Raw genomic sequence first — 18,324 nt, 5'->3', positions numbered from 1 at the left:
GTTTCAGAAAGTACTGCTGATAGCAGGCATCTGTCAACAGAGACATCTATACCGATAATCAGGGTACTGATTATCAGTGCAGTCCCAAAAGTGCCCATCAGTGGCCAACAGTGCTGTCTATCAGTGTCCAACAGTGCTGCCCATCAGTGCTGTCAATCTGTGCACGTCAGTGCCCTCAGTACCGCCAGCCAGTGCCCTTCAGTGCTGCCTATTATTGCCCATCAGTGCCCCCTATCAGTGCCCCCTATCAGTGCAACCTATCAGTGCCACCTCATCAGTACCCATCGGTGCTGCCTGTCAGTGCAGCCTCGTCAATGTACATCAGTGACGGAATGACCTGTTTGCAAAATTATATAATAGAAACAAAGAAAACATTTTTGTAAATTGTCAGTGTATTTTGTTTATAGTGTAAAAAAATAAAAACCTCAGTGGTGATTACATACCACTAAAAGAAAGCTCTATTTGTGTGAAAAACATTATACAGATTTCATATGAGTACAGTGTTGCATGACAGCGCAATTGTCATTCAAAGTGCAACTGTGCTGAAAGTTGAAAATTGGCCTGGGCAGGAAGGAGAGTAAAAGTGCCCGGTAGGCAAGTGGTTAGGTAAGGATTAAAAGGTTCATACATAGTAAGCAATTTAAATCAGCTTAGTTTACACAACATGCATTCCAGTGCATTTGTTTCTGCACCCAAAATGCATAGAAAGCAGGTTACATGTTTTTCAATGGCATAGTGCACACCAGTGCTTTTAGTTCCAGTGTGTTCTGGTTTCAGAAAAAAAAGTAGAAAATGCTGCATTTTTGCTGCACAGAACTTTACTGGAATTCAGTAAATTGCATAAAAAACACATAAATAATGCACTGGACCGCAGTACAGTGGACAAAAAAAAATGGAAAACAAGAAGAAAAAAATAATCTGGGACGCATCCAGAAAAGCATAAAAAAAAACAACAAAAACGCACTGAAACGCATCAAAAACATGTTAAAAACACTCATGCAGAAACGCGTCTGGAAAGGATCTAGAGTGCGTTTTTCTGGTGTGAAGTAGCCTTGAAAATGAACGGTTTAATTTCACTTCATATTCTCGCTTAGGTCTGGGGCTGAGAAACCATTCTTCATTACCTGATCCTCCTTTCCCGCAGACTCCCTCCAGCCTGTCAGTGCATTTTTCACAGCCTCTTTTTCCCTATGCTCTGGTGATCACAGGTCCTCTGACCGCATTAAGTCCAATGCCGAGCCCATAGACCTGCAATGCATGTGAGAATGCCGAGAGACAGTCAACATCCACAGTATAGAAAAGTTGAGCAGAGCTGCAGAGGAGTGGGGATCAGGTACTGTACATAAAACTGCTTTTTTGTGACCCCTAAATGAGCAGTCAACTCTACAGTGTTAGGGTTGCCCCACCGCAAGGGAGGATTTTTACTTTCCTGTAGATGGGCTTTAACTGTTCGCTACCTCTAGGCAGCGCTGCTGTTAAAAACCATGGGGCCCGTACAGCAAATCTGGCAGGTCCCCCCCAGATAAACATGGTTTACTATGCTTCAGTTATGAATGAAAACAGTGAGTGATTGGTACCGATCACTCACTGTGTTCATTTAGGAAAGAAAGGGCTGGTAAATGTTACACCCTATTGTGTGTTTGCAGTTGCTGGTGGGAAGGAGAGGTGAGAAGCCGGAAGCACTGCAGGGGTGGGGTGCACATAGGGGGTCTTGGGCAGCATGGGGAAACGTATGGTGCTCAGGGGAGTGATCGGTGTGATTGGAGGGGACAACTACTGGAACTGGTCCCCTGTAAGGCTATCTCTGCAGCAGCTTAAAAACGGCAGGAGGGAGATGAGAAGCTAGTTTTCAAATGCTGCAGTGATTGCCATACAGGGGATACGTTGCAGTAAATGTCCCTGCCGCTGTGCCGGTGACCCTCCCTTCCCACATCTGATTAACCCAGCTGCCTGGGTCCCCCTGCTGGCCTGGGCCCCATACAGGAGGACCAGTGGTACCCCATTATCCACAACCTGACCTCTAGGGGTGTCAGAATAAGGAGCAATACTTACCCGATTCCTGGCTTCAGCAGGGTCCCTTGCTTTTTGCAAGTGCAAAGTGCATAGACAAGGGACCATGCTGATAGGAGGAGAGAGCAAAGTGAGCAGGGACATTACCTCATCAGTCTGTGGCTACTCTTTCACCATGAAGGGGTGGAGAGAAGATGGTACCATGATGAGTGACCTGAGCAAATTTCAGTTCACTGGAAGATCACCAAACATTTTGTCCACAAACCCCGAACATAGAGCCTGAAACACACTGAAGTCTATGAGAGCTGAATCTTCTTCATTTTTTCTAATTTGCAAAATTTTGGTAAAAAAAAACATGGACATAGGGAAACTACTGCACATGAAATAAGCAGAACCTATAGTAATAGGCATAGAAGGCAATTCAAACTCGTCCTGGGAGCTGTATGTGCATGGCTTACCCTGACTATAATAAAGCACTGCTCTGCGATATCCCATAGGAGGTAAGGGAATTTCACCTTTCATTAATCCCTGGCAGTCAGAACAATGAAGGATGCTTGTACTTTGCTAAATTAAAGCTGAACCCCAGGCTGACTGGAAATGTACTGTGGAAAGTCATATGTGGAAGCTGTTTTATCTGTCAAAAGATTAGTAACGCTATCTCTCCAGTCCTGAGATTTATAGTTCTGCAAGAAATTTCTTTACTGCAATCATACAACCCAGTTTGGTCATCACCCAGCCTCTGGATTGGTCAATGAAGGAGCAGCAGAAGGTTGATGAGTTTATTCCTCTTCTCTTTCCTTCTGTCAATATTTTCCTTCTCATCACATATGTGTGCAGCGCAACTGCTCAGCTCCTAGCTCTGCCTATCCCTCCCCTAGTCCAAGCTAATCGCATTTAAAAATGCATGCCACGATTCTTTTAAAGGAATACATCACTGCAATTTGCTTTTAATCTGATTAGAGTTCAGATTGAATACCCAAAAGATCTCCTTTAACCATTTGAGCTCTGGAAGGTTTTTACACCTTCATGGCCGGGCCATTTTTTTGCTATTCAGCACTTTGCTAGTCAGCACTTAACTGACAATTGCGCGGCAATTGCGCGGTCAAGCAACACTGTACCCAAATTAAATATATTTTTTTTTTTCAACAGAAATAGAGCTTTCTGTTGGTGGTATTTGATCACCACTGGGTTTTTTTTGTATCTTTTTGCGATATACAGTAAATGAAAAGACCCAACAATTTTTTAAAAAAAAATTCTGCTCTAAACCATATCCAATAAAAAAAATGTCTTCATAAATGTTGGACAAAATGTATTCTGCTACATTTCTTTGGTAATAAAAAAAATCCAATAAGTGTATATTTGTGTGAACGTTGTAGTGTCTACAAACTATGGTAATTATATTAGATTTTTTTTATACTAGCAATGGCAGTGATTAGCAACTTATAATGGGGCTGCAATAATGCGGTGGGCAATCTGCTACTAACTGATGCTGGGGTAAACTGACTAACTGTCACAGGCATCACCAGTGACATTAATACAGTGATCAGTGATAATGCTATACACTGTCACTGTACTAATGACACTGGCTGGGAAGGGGTTAATATCTAGGGTAATAAAGAGGTTAAATGTGTACGTAACTATGTGTAATATGTGTAAAGTGTGCTGCTTTTACTCAGAGACCTCTTTGTTTCTCATCCCTGCTTTGCAGGGATGAGAAACAGAGAGATTGTTCCTTCTGTACAGAGCGCTGTGTTCATTCTCAGTACGGGGCTCTTGTCTGTGATTGTTCACAGCTGATCAGTAGGTCCCGGCCATGAATCATTGGCTGGGACTTGCTGACAGACACCCGCTGTGTATAGAGATGGGGGGTGAGGTATTGGGTCACGCGTGTGCGCCCCTATACCCAAAAGCAGGCAGTGACATACCAGTAAGTCGCTTTGCCTGCATGGGCCGCACAGTTCTGTGTGGGTGGGCTGTCTAGAAGCGGTTGAAGGAATACATCACTGCAATTTGCTTTTAATCTGCTTAGAGTTCAGATTTAATTCCAGTAATGTCTCCTTTAAAGCAGAACCCCAAGAAAATAGTTAAATACATAGTTAAACAAATGTTTACTATTTTATCCACCAAAGCATTGTTAATTTTGTACAGCCAATCTTGTGATTTAAACACTTTTATCAGATTCAGAGCCATGTCACAGTGGCAATTCTAAAATTGTTGGCAAATCCCTTTCCAGTAGTGGAATCACATAAATGCAACTGTTACCTTCCTTATCGGACATCACCCCATTGCTGGTTAAATACATTTGCAGACACCGTACTGGTTTTGCCAGCTTAGGGAGACCACGGGAGAGGTCAAATCAAGGCTGAACAATTCTGTCACTGGGGAGATGTCAGCGGGGCGGCACAAGTGTGACATGAAACTTTCTGCTTCATGAATCACCTCATTGCTAATTAGACAGAGGAGATGCTGATTTGTTGCATAATCAAAAAGATAGAGGCAAAGAATTGATGCTGCATTACAGCAAACAAGAAAGAAAGGGTGTCTCCTGACTGGCTGTGCAGTGTGGCAGGAGGGTGTAAATCACAAAGCTGTCTGTGCAGCGTGACAAATACAGTAGACATGTATGCATGTTTTAGCTAATAACCTGGAATTCTGCCTTAAAATTTATGAACAGCCAAAACTTCTAGAGGCAGAAACTGATGAGAAATTGAAAAGTTACAGCTGTATTTAGAGAATGAGATGAAGGGAAATCTTTCCATGAGGACACCTGTTCCTGTGACATCTGTCTAACCGAGAATTTCCATCTCTCCAGAAAATACACTGGCAGGGGCTTTAACCCTTCCCTAATGAAAAATAAATGTTATACACACACGGTAACCCAACATTTCATATCCTGATATGTGCCTGCTGTATCATGTACTTGGATGGAAAAGTATTCTGTCGGGTGCCCCCCACAGCAAGCAGCTTGCTATGGGGGGCACCTGTTACTCTGAGTGTCTATTCACACATGGAACCATGGCTTGGTCCCGCCCTCTGCCTCTTCACATTGGCCCTTCCCCCTCCCTCTTCTCATTAGCCCCACCCCTCCCTCTTCTCATTGACTCGCTGGCTGTGATTGACAGCAGGGGGGAGCCAATGGCTCCTGCTTTTGTCTCAGCCAGTGAGGAGAGGGAGCATCGGGATTGCCGAGACTCCAGTGCACATCGCTGGATCGAGAGGGAGCTTAGGTGAGTATTAAGGGGGTCTGGGGAAGCTGCTGCATAGAATACATGAAGGTAAAAACCTTAAGCCTTTACAAGCACTTTATGTTTTAATTATATACAATAGTATAACACCTATCTAAACCAAAATACTAATATATATATATATATATATATATATATACTGTGTGTGTATATATATATATATATACTGTATATAATATAAATATATACTTTTTTTTGTATGTATAATATATATATATATATATATATATATATAAAAAAGAAATGAAGTGATAATGACAGCAGCATAATGTAACTCTCTTGTGTTTCTCCTAGGAAATGAGGTGGTGGTAGCGATCAATTAGATGAAAAAATCAATTAGATGTTACCACAGACCTGCACTGTGATCCTTTTGTTCAATTGTTCTGTTTCTGTGACTGGTTTTGCTATTAACCTTCTAGCAGTGATAATGCTATCGGTTTTGATGCTGGAAATCTGCGCACGCCCTCCCTGCTCCCATGTGTTTTTCAGCAGGCTAATGGTTTCTAAAGGTGAATGATGGGAGGATGCAGGCAGCAGACAATATTGGTGTGCAGGTAAAACAATGTATGGCGGTGAGCGTCTTCCTCTCCTGGCCAGTGAGAGTTAAATCTAGGCTGTATTAAGAACACATTCCAGAGGGATCTTTTGAACAGTGGAACAGTAGAGGTTGAAAGCAGCTGTGATATATGGATTTTTCATGAGGTTTTTTTTTTTTTTTTTTAGCTTTGGAGCAGCACAGATGTGAAGAGAATACACAATATATCTGTATATGTATTGATAAAATAAAAGATACAGGAGATCTCCTACAAAAGTAATGAGGTCATTAAAGTGATACATTATCAGCACCTTTCAGTTATATAGCGCCATTCATATTGAAGTCAGTACTAATGCCTTGCTTATATCATAGACTAACCCAGGATATGGTAACTGTGTAGACTTACACATAGGTTTATGATCCATATTCCGCATGTTGCGTTTAATGCAGAACTCCTGTACAAAAATAACAAGATAAAAATTAATAGCTAATTAAAAGATAAAATCCCATAGTTCTGCAATATTCCCCTTCAATTCAGAGATCTCTCAGAGAATTTTTCGGCCACCAGATGTCTTCAGTCTTATGGTCAGCATCATTCAGCCCATTTCTCCTGAGCCCAAGTCTTCTTGTGGGTGTGGGTATAGGATTAAAGCTAAACTAGGATACAATGTGTCCTCAAGACCCTCCTCCCCAAAAAACTTCTATATATACCACCAGGCAATCATAGGTATGTGTATACCGACCAAAGCTCAACCTCAGTGTATCAAAGCCTCTATCATATCCTTAGAGCAATTGTGTATGCAGGAGACTCAGCAAACCGCTTGACACATGTAAAGATTCAAATATCAATAATCCTTTATTAGTAAAACCTTGAACATAGAAAAACATACTAACCAACAAAACCATAGGTGGTCAATTATTAAAAAAAACAACCATAGCAGCTGTAGGAAAAATTGTGTATTGAGCTTCACTCCCAAGAAAAAAGGACAAGATTATATAGAGAAGATCTTAACAAATATTTACACTCCAGTGAGGGACATAGTCCATATATACTGTATAACTGTATCAAGTGAAAGAAACCGCTCCGCCATAGTAGCCTCCCTAGCGGTCTGATTATGTCCATATTTCTGTGCTCAAAGCGGTACATTTTTTTGCAAGGAAATATGTATTGTTTTATTGCAGGCCTGTAATTTTTAGGAGTAACTCACTGAAATCTGTCCGAACAAGAGTCTAGTGAACATCCCGGGTATGTTAAAATTTGAAACACGAAATCATAAATTATAATTTAATAAATAATCATAAAAAATAATAATCTAATAATAATAAATTTAATTCAATAATATAAGCAAACCAAAAACACTGAAATTTGAAATATAGCGCCAAGTTCGCACATCACTGAGCAAAGTTGCAAAATCGTTTTCAGTGTCTGGTGACGAATTTCCCCACTAATCATTATCACTCAATTCTGCAAGCGGTTCTAATTTACTATCGCTGTTCTCTAGCTGGTCTAAAACTGGTTTTGACCTAAAGGGATGCTTTTTGGACGCCATGGACTTTTCTAAGTTTCCAGGCAGAAAGAACAGTAAAAATGCAGGCAGGGCACAGGACAAAGCACTAGGGACAAAATGTATGTGAAATGGTTGGATACAGTAATGTTTTACTATGTGATTTTAGTGAATTTAGTGAATGTCACTTTTACACCTTTCAAATTTCCCGCCAGTTCCATCCCCGTACGTCCCGACGTCGCAGGGAACGGAACCCAGAAGACAGCATCGGCCGGAGGACATTGCTGGGGACAATGGGTTAATGTCCAAAGACAGGCCTCTTTATGTGGTCAGATGGTCTTTTAAAGTCCATGGAGAATTCAGATGATGGAATATATTGTAAGACCAAATCACACATAGACAATGTAGAGCCAGAGCAAGTTATGGCAAATATGAGGTGGTATCAAAAAGTTTTGAGTTTTGTAGCACACCAACAGGTGGCAGCACAAGGCTGCATACACAGTCACAGAGAGCACCAATATTCATCAGTACTTCATAAGCACTTGCCTGTTTACCTGGAACACATTAGCTGATACATTCCCTCCCTTCCCCTCCTTTCCTCAGATAAAGTTTTCCTATGGCGAATTTGATAATTTTAGGATGGCCACACAAATATCAGTGTGATCAGTCAAGTGATCGTTTGATCTTACTAAGATGGTCAAATTAAATAAGTAATTAAATCATAAATCCCAGATCCATTTGATCAATTTAGAAACATAGAAGAGTAAATGGCAGAAAAAAAGACCAAGAGGTCCATCAAATCTGCCCCGTTTTTAAGATTCTGATTTATATTGATGCTGGCATTTGTGGAATTTTATTGATTGTTTCTCAATGACAACACAGTTAATTAGATTATGTCAGACATCCCAATGCAACACAGATCAATAAATGATCATTTACAATAGATTGTTTCTAATAGATTGTATTTTTAATCAATACCACAGATGTTGCATTGTCCAATATTTTAATTGAGGATGGCAACAGGGTGTAGCACAGTGATAACAGGACTAATATAAGGGACTTTTTAGGCACTGTACTAAACAATAAACATATATAAAATATATTTTTTTTTTCTTTTCAGCACTGTGCGTTCATTCCCTGAGAGATGGGTTATGTTTCTTGGACACAGTGATAACAGGCTAGGGGAAGATAAACCTAACCTGCTCTTTATGGTCACACTGTATTTGCATTGATCTCTTTCCAAGTCCTAAAAACATAACGGAAGGTTCACTGGTTTCTGCAGAATGTTCCACTATGGGTTGAATGAAAAAAATTACTTGTTGGATGGAGGAATCTCTCCCGATGAGTCTTTGTATTCCCACAGCAGAGAGACTTCCCTGCCATTAGAATACACTGAACAGAGCTGCCGGCTATAGCCAGTGGTGCAGATCGAGCCAGAAATATCTGACAGGGAAGTTGATTGGTAGATGGATTACTGTACAACCTCCCTGCCCATACATGAATCAAATTTCATCCAGTCTTTGCATTTCATCAATGTATTCATGGAAATTGGGATATAAAATGGATATAATAGGGATATAAAACAGTTTTTCTAAGCAGAAGCTGATTTATTTACTTAGTGAGTATGCAATTTCTTTATCTTTTAAGCCTTGCCTATGTTCCAGTTTAAGTTGGTAAAATTACCTCTGCCCTAGGTTTCTTGTTTCAGGATGGCTCCTTTTTCTCAGCATCCTATGGAACCACTCTTCCATGCAGGGACTAGAGTTGTGTCTCCCTACACTGTGAGTTGTGTCTCCCTACACTGTGTGTATCAATATCAACACACAGCCCTGTAGCCTAGAATGGCAAGGCACGCTCCTGCTTCTTCCTCCTCCTCCCTCTTTGCTTCTCCAAGCTAACAGACTGCATGGAGACCATACTGTCCACTGTGAAGACCAGAACTTCAGGGAAGAAGCAAGGGAGCAGGAACCAATAACAACAGTTTAGTGGTGATTGTTCATATTATTGTGCTCAATTTGTTAAGCTACAAAAACACTGAGAGTTTCATACTACTTTAAAGTGTATGTTCAGTGTCTTAGATACAATGGGTTCTCATGGCTATCCAAATTATCCCTGCCGCTGTTTAATAAACAAGAAAAGTTGAAAAAATGTTTTTTCTTTTCTTCCTGCTATCAAAGGCTCTGTTTGATTTCCCCTCACTTATTGCCACAGTGACAATGGTTTCACCAGACTAGAAGTCTATACTATGTGTAGCGCTACCCCCTTGAGAGCGGCTTGTTTTGGGTCCCCCTATTTTCTTGCAGGGCCAGGTAACACGCATTTTCCAGACAAGAGGCCCCAGGGGTGTAGAGGTACTCAAACGGTCCTTGTCGTGCAGCTGTTACTGCTTTCAGGCCTCCACTGGGCTGGTTCTTTCCCAGGCTTTGCAGCCTGTCTTCTCACTGGTGGACTGCAGGGCAGTGGAGCCACCTCTGTCAGCTTCCTCCTTCCTCCAACCTCCAGCCTGGAGGCAGAACCCCCTCCCCGCCAGGCTACACAACAGCACTTCATAAAACTAAAATCATTCAGGCACTAGATTGTGTTGTGATATTATACAACATGTCCTTATATAGTATATAAAACAAAACCAGCCAAACATTAGGTGATAATCAGTAAATCACTGTTGTGCAGTCCAGCAGCTCCAAGGGGAATAACACCAGGAGTGGTGTAGTACAATATGTGATCCAATAGACCACAGTAAGCGCTTAGGAAAGCTGATGACCATGTAAAACCACAGCTCATTAAATACAAATCATACAAAACATTTATTGACACACTATAAGTTCAGTTTTTAACGAGGTAATTGATAATAGATCCTCATATTAAAACACATGTATAGAAAGCCCATACCAGGGCATATAAAGGCATGAGGTCTCTACTGCAAGCTGTTATTATAGCGATCATTCCATGCACATAGAACCCAAGATGCCACTAATAGTAGATAAGGACAAGCCAGTGATGACATGTGGTTGTGGGTCTCAGAAATAGATTACTTCCATCAGAGGATGGCAGAAACTGGATGCTGGACTGGTATAAGATGTGGGATCGAGTGGATGAATGGCTGGATGGCCAGCTGCATAAGTGGATGTATATGTGGATACCAGTGCAGACAGACGTGTGTGTGTGTGGCTGATCCTTAAGGCTGTCGCACTGAACATAGGGCAACCCAGGTGGATGCTTACCGGAAGTGGATGTGTTGGACCTCAAGCTAAGCAGAGGCTGGAACTGAGGCTTGGGCTTTTGCCATGATTACGTGTTTCAGGTGTGGCCCTTTGTCAAATGATTTGATGCCTGAAACACATAATCATCATGACAGCCCAAGCCTTAGTTCCAGCCTTTGCTTAGCTTGCGGTCCATCACATCCACTTCCAGTCAACGACATCCACCCAGGTTGCTGACGTCACTTCCAGTGCGACAGCCTTGAGGACTGAGAATGTCAAAATTCCGAAACCATTTAGCAAGTTCTGCATGATGATCATCAAAGAATGATCCACAACATTGCTGTCATTGTCAGTGTGTCATAAGGAACAGTCCAGGCAATCCTCACGAGTGATTTGAGTATGTGCTGTGTTGCTGCCAAGTTCGTCCCAAGGCTACAATGATCTCACTCTCACCTACCCTACTCGAAAGATTTGGGTCCTGTGGACTTTGCCCTCTTCCCAAAGATGAAAATCCAGCTCAAAGGTCACCATTGTGACAACATTGCGGAGATCCAGCGCAACCAGCAAAAAGTGCTTGACACGCTTCGAAAAGAAGACTTCTGGGACATTCCAGAAGTGGCAGGAACGCTGGGAGAGCGGTATTGCTGTTGAAGGAGACTATTTTGAAGGTGGTATTGTGTAAATGTAGATAAACAAAGTACTTTCTTGTAAACAGAGCTAGTCTCAAAACTTTTTGATACCACCTCATATGTAATTACAGTAAGCCATGGCTACCAATCAAAATGTCCCTTATATTGATCTGATCTCACTACAAAACAATTTGATTGGTTATTATAAGTTCTTACTATTGTTGTGGCTCTTTGCTTTTACTTTGCATTACTATATACAGTATGCCTGTTTGGAAAAATCATTTCACCTTCTGCCTATCACTGCTGAGTCCCTGATCCATCCATTTGTAGCTTGTTACATTTCCACATCTGGGTATTCGTAACTATGCCAGCCATTGGCATTTCAGCAGCTGAATCTTGGCAGTCCAGCTCCTTAACTGTGCTTGATCTTATACAGTATGTGCTCTCTCTCTCTCTCTCTCTCTCTCTCTCTCTCTCTCTCTCTCCCTCTCTCTCTCTATATATATATATACAGTATATATGTTGTATTCATTCAGTCTGCAACTGCTAAATAAATATTTGTTTTATACCATCTCTATACTCTGAGTCCCAAAATACCAAGATGGCAAAATTCATTAAAAAAGCGGCCAAATGCTTCAGAATTGTTCCTGCAAATAATGCATTCAGTATAAATGAGCAGTTGGAATGCTGGCTGCCAAAAATGTTAACGCCTTTCAGATTGCATTACAATTTCACAGCCCGTGCCCGTTATGCCAAAGAATAGAAATACATGAAAATAGGATAGGTGCCACTGCAAGTGTAAAGTGGAACTCCAGACAAAACTCATATTCTCAGGATTTTAATGATGTGACTCACCTATATGTCCTACATTGATTCCACTTTTGCAAGGATTCTCTTTGTAAACACATCAACATCATTGTACCCTTGACAACATGTCACAGAATAGAAATACATGAAAATAGAACCGGTGCCTCTGTATCAATGATGTGACTCACCTATATGTCTTACATTGATGCCACTGTTTCAAGGATTCTCTTTGTGTACGTATCAACACCCTTCTACCCTTGACATTATGGTAGTGGTAGTCCTCTCTCCCTCTACCCCTGGCATTATTGTAGTGGTAGTCACGTACCGCACTACCCATAACATCATGGTAATGGCAGTCACCTGTCTCTATACCCCTGACTACATGGCAATGATTCTCCACCTATCTCTCTGCTCCTGACATGATGGCAATGGTACTCACCTATCTTCTTACCTCTGACATCATGGTAATGGTACTCACCTATCTCTTTACCCCTGGCAAAATGGCAATGATACTCACCTATCTCTTTACTCTTGACATAATAAAAATCCTACTCACTCTACTTTCTACCCCTGACATCATGGCAATGGTACTCATCTATCTCTCTACCTCTGACATTATAGTAATGGTACTCACCTAATTTATCTCCCTACTCCTGACATCATGGTATTGGTCCTCACCTATCTCATGACCCTACTCTCATGATCCACAAGGCTTCAAGGGTGCAGGCATGCAGACGAGTCCATCCAGAAGTAATACATGTAATAGATAGAAAGGGATGCCACTCTTCTGACCAGCCTGCGTAACATAGTTGTGTGGAGAGTCCTTAGCCTTCATGTCTCCACCAACAAACCTCGCCCTCTGATGTGTTTTGCCCCACTTACCAGCACTTAGTCATAGTGTGGGAGCCTGGAGCAGGATGAAGAGACTTTCTGCATCATCAGCCATTAAAACTCTGTGTGTGTAATGTGGAGAAGCAGCTAAGTAGTGTTATTGGTGATGAAAGTATGTTGCTGTGTTGTGAAAGGTAATGAGAAACTAAATAGATATGCAAGTAATAAATGGTGAAAATGAAGGAGGTAAAAAAATACACACAAAAAAATAAGAAGGAATAAAAATGAAAAATAAAAGAGAGCTAAATGATGGAAGATTAAAAATGAAGACAAAAGAAAATACTGTAAATGTAAATACAAGTACAAATAATAGAAAGGAAAGAATGAGAAATGGGACTAGATATGATCTACAAATAATATTATTAAATTAAAAGAGAATAAACAAATAAAATGTATATATATAGGTGAAAAACTAGTGAAGAATGAAAGAAAAGTTAAAATAAGTTAAACATTTTGAGGGAGAGAATGACCACATGTCCCCATGGAAGAACTGTTGCTATTAGTGACCAGAAGCAGGGGTTATTTGACAAGTGTTTCTATATTATCCATTTGTGGACTGCCTACTACAGTTTTACTGTTACAGAGCGGCCCCACAGCACCGGATCACTTACATGTATGTGATCCAGCATTTAGGGGTAGGGGATGCATGCACTCGCCCACCACCCGACCTGTGCTGTCAGTTGCTACAGCACAAATAGGTCAGCAGGTCCCGGCCAATGCTTTATGGCCAGGACCTGCTGATCAACTTAGCGAATGCCAGTACAGAGCCATGTGTTTACTAAGAACACTGGGCTCTGTACATGGGAGCAGGTATATGTCTGTTTTTCTCCCTGCAAAGCAGGGAGAAAAAAACAAACACATCTAGTAGTAAAAGCAGCACACATTACACATTGTTAGGCACACAGTTAACCCTTTAATTGCCCCCAGATGTTAAGCCCTTCCCAGCCAGTGTGATTAGTACAGCGGCAGTGTATAGTATTATCACTGTATTAGTGTCACTGGAGATGTCCATGTCAGTTCGTCAGTTCCCACCCAGTGTCAGATTGCCTGCCACACTATCACCATCCCACTAAAAGTCACTGATTACCACCATTACTAATATAAAAAATAAAAAATACAAATTCCATTGTATATACCATAGTTTGTAGATGCTATCACTTTCACACAAACCAATCAATACACACTTATTGGGATTTTTTTTTACCACAGACATGTAGCAAAATACATTTTGGCCTAAATTTATGAAGAAATTCGATCTAGTATTTTTTTTTACAAATCAGGACTGCTTTATTGAAGACAAGAGTAATACAGGGCAATATAAACTCATGTACAAAATACAATGCCATACAAATAGACCAAGTACATAAATCTAATAAAGTCCAACTATACAGTTCAACAAAGCAGTAGGTAGACTGTAGTAGTAAGTAGATGTAAAGAATAGTGTGTATGAAGTTATCACTCAATCAAAGGTCCCTGAGTTAAACCATGGGAAGGCACCAGAGGCTCATAGGGGGATAGCTGTCCAAAAGAAACATAAAGGAAGGTAGAGGGAAGAATAAGGAGAATATAACAAGGGAGGAAATCAAGGGGGAGAAGAGGAGAGAAGAAAAAGGAAAGGAAAGGGGGGGGGGGGGCAGAGAAGGGAACAAGTCCAAGGGGTCCACTTTTTATCATATTTCCAAGGGCAGCTTCTATTCAGATATGTAAATTTACACATGGGCAGGGCTGCATCCACCATCACCTCCCAGGAAGACACAATAGGAGGACTAGAGGAGGATCACCGAAAGAGGATTTCTTTCTTGGCATAGAAAAGTAAAAAGAAATCGGCAATTTGGTATGATGGGAATGCTGCTCATCATCCTGAATCCCCAGAAGGGCCAGCTCTGGGGAAACAGGAAGAGACAACTGCAACCTGAGATTTATTAAATCAAAAACACCCGTCCAGAAATTGGCCAGTCTAGGACAATCCCAAACCCATATGAAGATAGGTCCCCAAATGGACTTGACAGCGAGAACACATAGGCTTCATACCGCAGAATTCAGGCCCCGAACGTTCCAGGACACTATAGTAAACGGAGACATGGTATGACTAAAGGATGGAAATACAACGAATAAAAGCTCATGGGCCCAGTCCCCCCAGGAGGACTCAACCCGAGTGGTCGACAAGCACCCAATACATGTAACTTAGATACGCAAGATGGTAGCATAAGAATGGTCTAGATGGCATGGCAACATAAAGAAATAAAATCAGTAAAATGAGCACATCCTGAGAACACAAAACAAACAATCCCAGAACACCCTCCCACCCCCCCCCCCCCCCCCCCCCCCCCCCCCAGCAGAAAAACCTGGAGCTGCATAACCCTCCTCCCTCCCCCCATTCCCAACCCCAACACTGGAATGCTTACATCCCTAAACATTGTAACCTCAACTTAAAACAGTAGGGAGGCCTTGATTTTGGAGGTCAGGGTGGCTGGACATGTTGGTATGGCTGCCATAACATCCAGGATACCTGGAGGAGCAGCAGCCACCATTTCCTCCTGCTCTGTCTGTGATGCCATATTCACCACTATTTTGGTGTGTGACTGCGCTAGGCCTCCCCTGAGGTCGGAGAGTTTTCCTCAGCTATCCGCGAGAACCACAGCTTCCAACCTTTACCATTTGGCCCCCTGACGATCTTCATCTCATTGGGGTCAAAAGGGTCCACCCCTCGAAATGTGATCAGCCCAAGAATCGGGTAAATGCAAGGCCTAGTCCACAGAGCTCCAGCAATACCAGCCGCTCAGGTTGCCATCTTGGACAGCCCTCCAAATTCAATTTATTTAAATTTTTTTATTGGATATGTTTTATAGCAGAAAGTAAAAAATATTGTTTTTTTTGTCTTTTTTTTGTTTATATAATAAAAAATAAAAAACCCAGTGGTGTTCAAATACCACCAAAAAAAGCTCAGTTTGTTAAATAATGACATAAATTTCATTTTCGTAGAGTTGCATGACTGTGCAATTTTCAGTAAAAGTAGCACAATGCCAAATAGCAAATAATGCACTAGTCATAAAGGGGGTAAAACCTTCCGGAACTTAAGTGGTTATTAGTTTACTGTTGTTGCCCCTAGTATCTGAGTGTATATATGTATATACTTAATGACTGGTGAGAAAAGTATATCTGTTCTATTGTTATCTCACATGGACTATACCAGATAGTTTGTTCTGTGACACAGTGTGCAAGTGTAGCGGTCAGCTTGATGTATATGTAGCACCCTCCTGGTTAGCTACGGGGAGCTAGATGATTATTTTTTCAGTTAGAAGGGCTGAATAGCAGCCTGGGCAATAGTCACCTGGGTAAAATTCAGATCAGGGCTGAATGGCTCTGAAGATCAGTTCCTTGATACTGAACCTGCTCTAAAATTTTGGAGAATATTCTAGAAGCAGTGGGCAGGGGTGAGGAGGGGCTGGCCTGCATACTCAAGGGACTCTGGCCAATCCCCAAGCAGGAGGCTTGGTATGGGACCAGAGCAGCTTAAGTATGACTAAGCCTGCTCAGCAGCAGGAGAGTTCGGGTGGAAGATGTGAGGGAAGGCTGAGATGCAGGGGCCTGAAAGGAGGCCCAGTGGGAAGGGGCCAAGCTGCAGGCAGGAAACTGGAAAGGAGGATTACTCAGCCTCTCCAGCCCCCAGAGTGAGGACCACCTGTAGATCCAGTAAAGGAGCCAGTCCAGCAGATGACCTGAAGGCAGCCACCTACATTAATCAGCTCGCAGAAAAGAGACTAAGTGAGTAGTCCTACTCTCACTTAGCATTCTAGTAGGAAACCTGATTAGCGCCTTACCCAGGAGATTGTTTCATCCTAAAGTGGCTGGCACTAGATTCCCTTGCCCAGGGATTCCCTCAGCCAGCTTAATAAAAAGAGGATTATCTGGGGTCTGGGGTGGTACACCAGGAGAGGCTGGATAGCTCTCCAAGAAGAGTTTTTGCTGTGTAAAAGATTTGTACATAGTTGCTAAGGAGTTTGTCCTCACTGTTCCTTGGGCATCCCATACACCCCTCACTCGATCCAAGTTCAAAACCCCTAATAAAACGGAAAAAAAAAACAAGCTCAAGGACTGTTTACTGTCTCCTGTATGCAAGCTGGAATGCAAGTCTGTGGAAGATGCATGTTTTCTGTGTTTCCTGGCTGTACAGGACTGTAGGGGGGCACAAATCTTCAGAAACTCATACAGGAGTAGTGAATATTAAACTAGTGTAGCGCTAGTAAACAAAATCATAAAAAGCAAATTCAAATCAATGTTTATGTGAATAGTGAAACTAAAATATATAGACCTTGTGATAGATCTCACAGTGCCCTAATCCTCTTAGTGCCCTACACACGTGTCACTTAATTCATGAACAATATTTATAAAACATATATCGTGGTAGTGCTATTTCATATCTTGCTACTAAACATATATCCTGTGATAGTGCCACTTCAAAAACATGTACCACGTGATCGTGCCACTTCAATTTAAACTAATCCATAGTCCAATGTTCAAATAATGAAAAATATAAAGCAATATAATTCAGGTGATGCTTATATACACATGCAGTGTGTCATTAGTGCCACTCGTGTAAACACACTCTTCCACTCCAGCTGCAGTGCCTCCTCACCTCCTTTCAGTGACCCCTAAGGGCCTACAAGCCTTTAGGATCACCCTGGATCCTCAACAATCCTGGTTGGTAACTCACAGGTTGTCCTCCTAATTGGCCTCCTCCACACCTTCTCCTTTATGAATTATCTGCCATCCTGCTTCCTTATCAGAGACACTTGAGTGCCAAATAGGAGGACAACATAACCTTCCCCAAAACGAAGGCTACATTAACAGTTTTACATTATTCATGTTTAATTTGTCGGCCTACTCTAGCAATCTCTGCAGTTGCAGTGTTGTCTAGTGTGTAATATTGTATGCGGAAAAGATTCAAATGTGATTAGATAATGATACACTTTGTTCATCACATAGTATACAATTCACACAAAACTCACAGTAAAGGGTAAAGTTTATCACTTCGCATATTCCTGTATTTACATGTTCATATGCAAAGCCTGTCAATGCTATGGTAACAGTGTCCCTATTTCAAGCACTAAAATACTGCAAACATCTTTTTCTGTTCGGGAATTCAGTGTTTTTTCCTCTACAAGTAGAGGAACAAGTATAAACTGACACAGGCACACACCTTCTATTCATTTATAATTTACTCATATTACCTGTGTGTGGGTTCTCTGTCCTACATCACCTACACCCAGACCTGGAACACTAGCATAGACCTGAAATACAGAATACTCAGTACCAACTGTTAGGGTAGGTGTCAGGAGTGTGTAGCACTTCTGCTTCATCACTGCTGCTAGTCTCATTTCAGCATCCTGGTTTTGGTTGTGATACATTCTCCTCGTCTGCCGACCTGCAAGGTGATTGATGTGGGCAGTCTCTGGGTGGAGTCCAAATCATATTTCAGCCAGCCAAGCCTGCAGTCTGATG

The sequence above is a fragment of the Staurois parvus genome, unplaced genomic scaffold (assembly GCF_062004578.1).
Source record: "Staurois parvus isolate SC_StPar_1 unplaced genomic scaffold, SC_StPar_1.0 ptg000001l, whole genome shotgun sequence".
Taxonomy (NCBI): Eukaryota; Metazoa; Chordata; class Amphibia; order Anura; family Ranidae; genus Staurois; species Staurois parvus.
Note: the sequence above shows the minus strand (reverse complement) of the source record.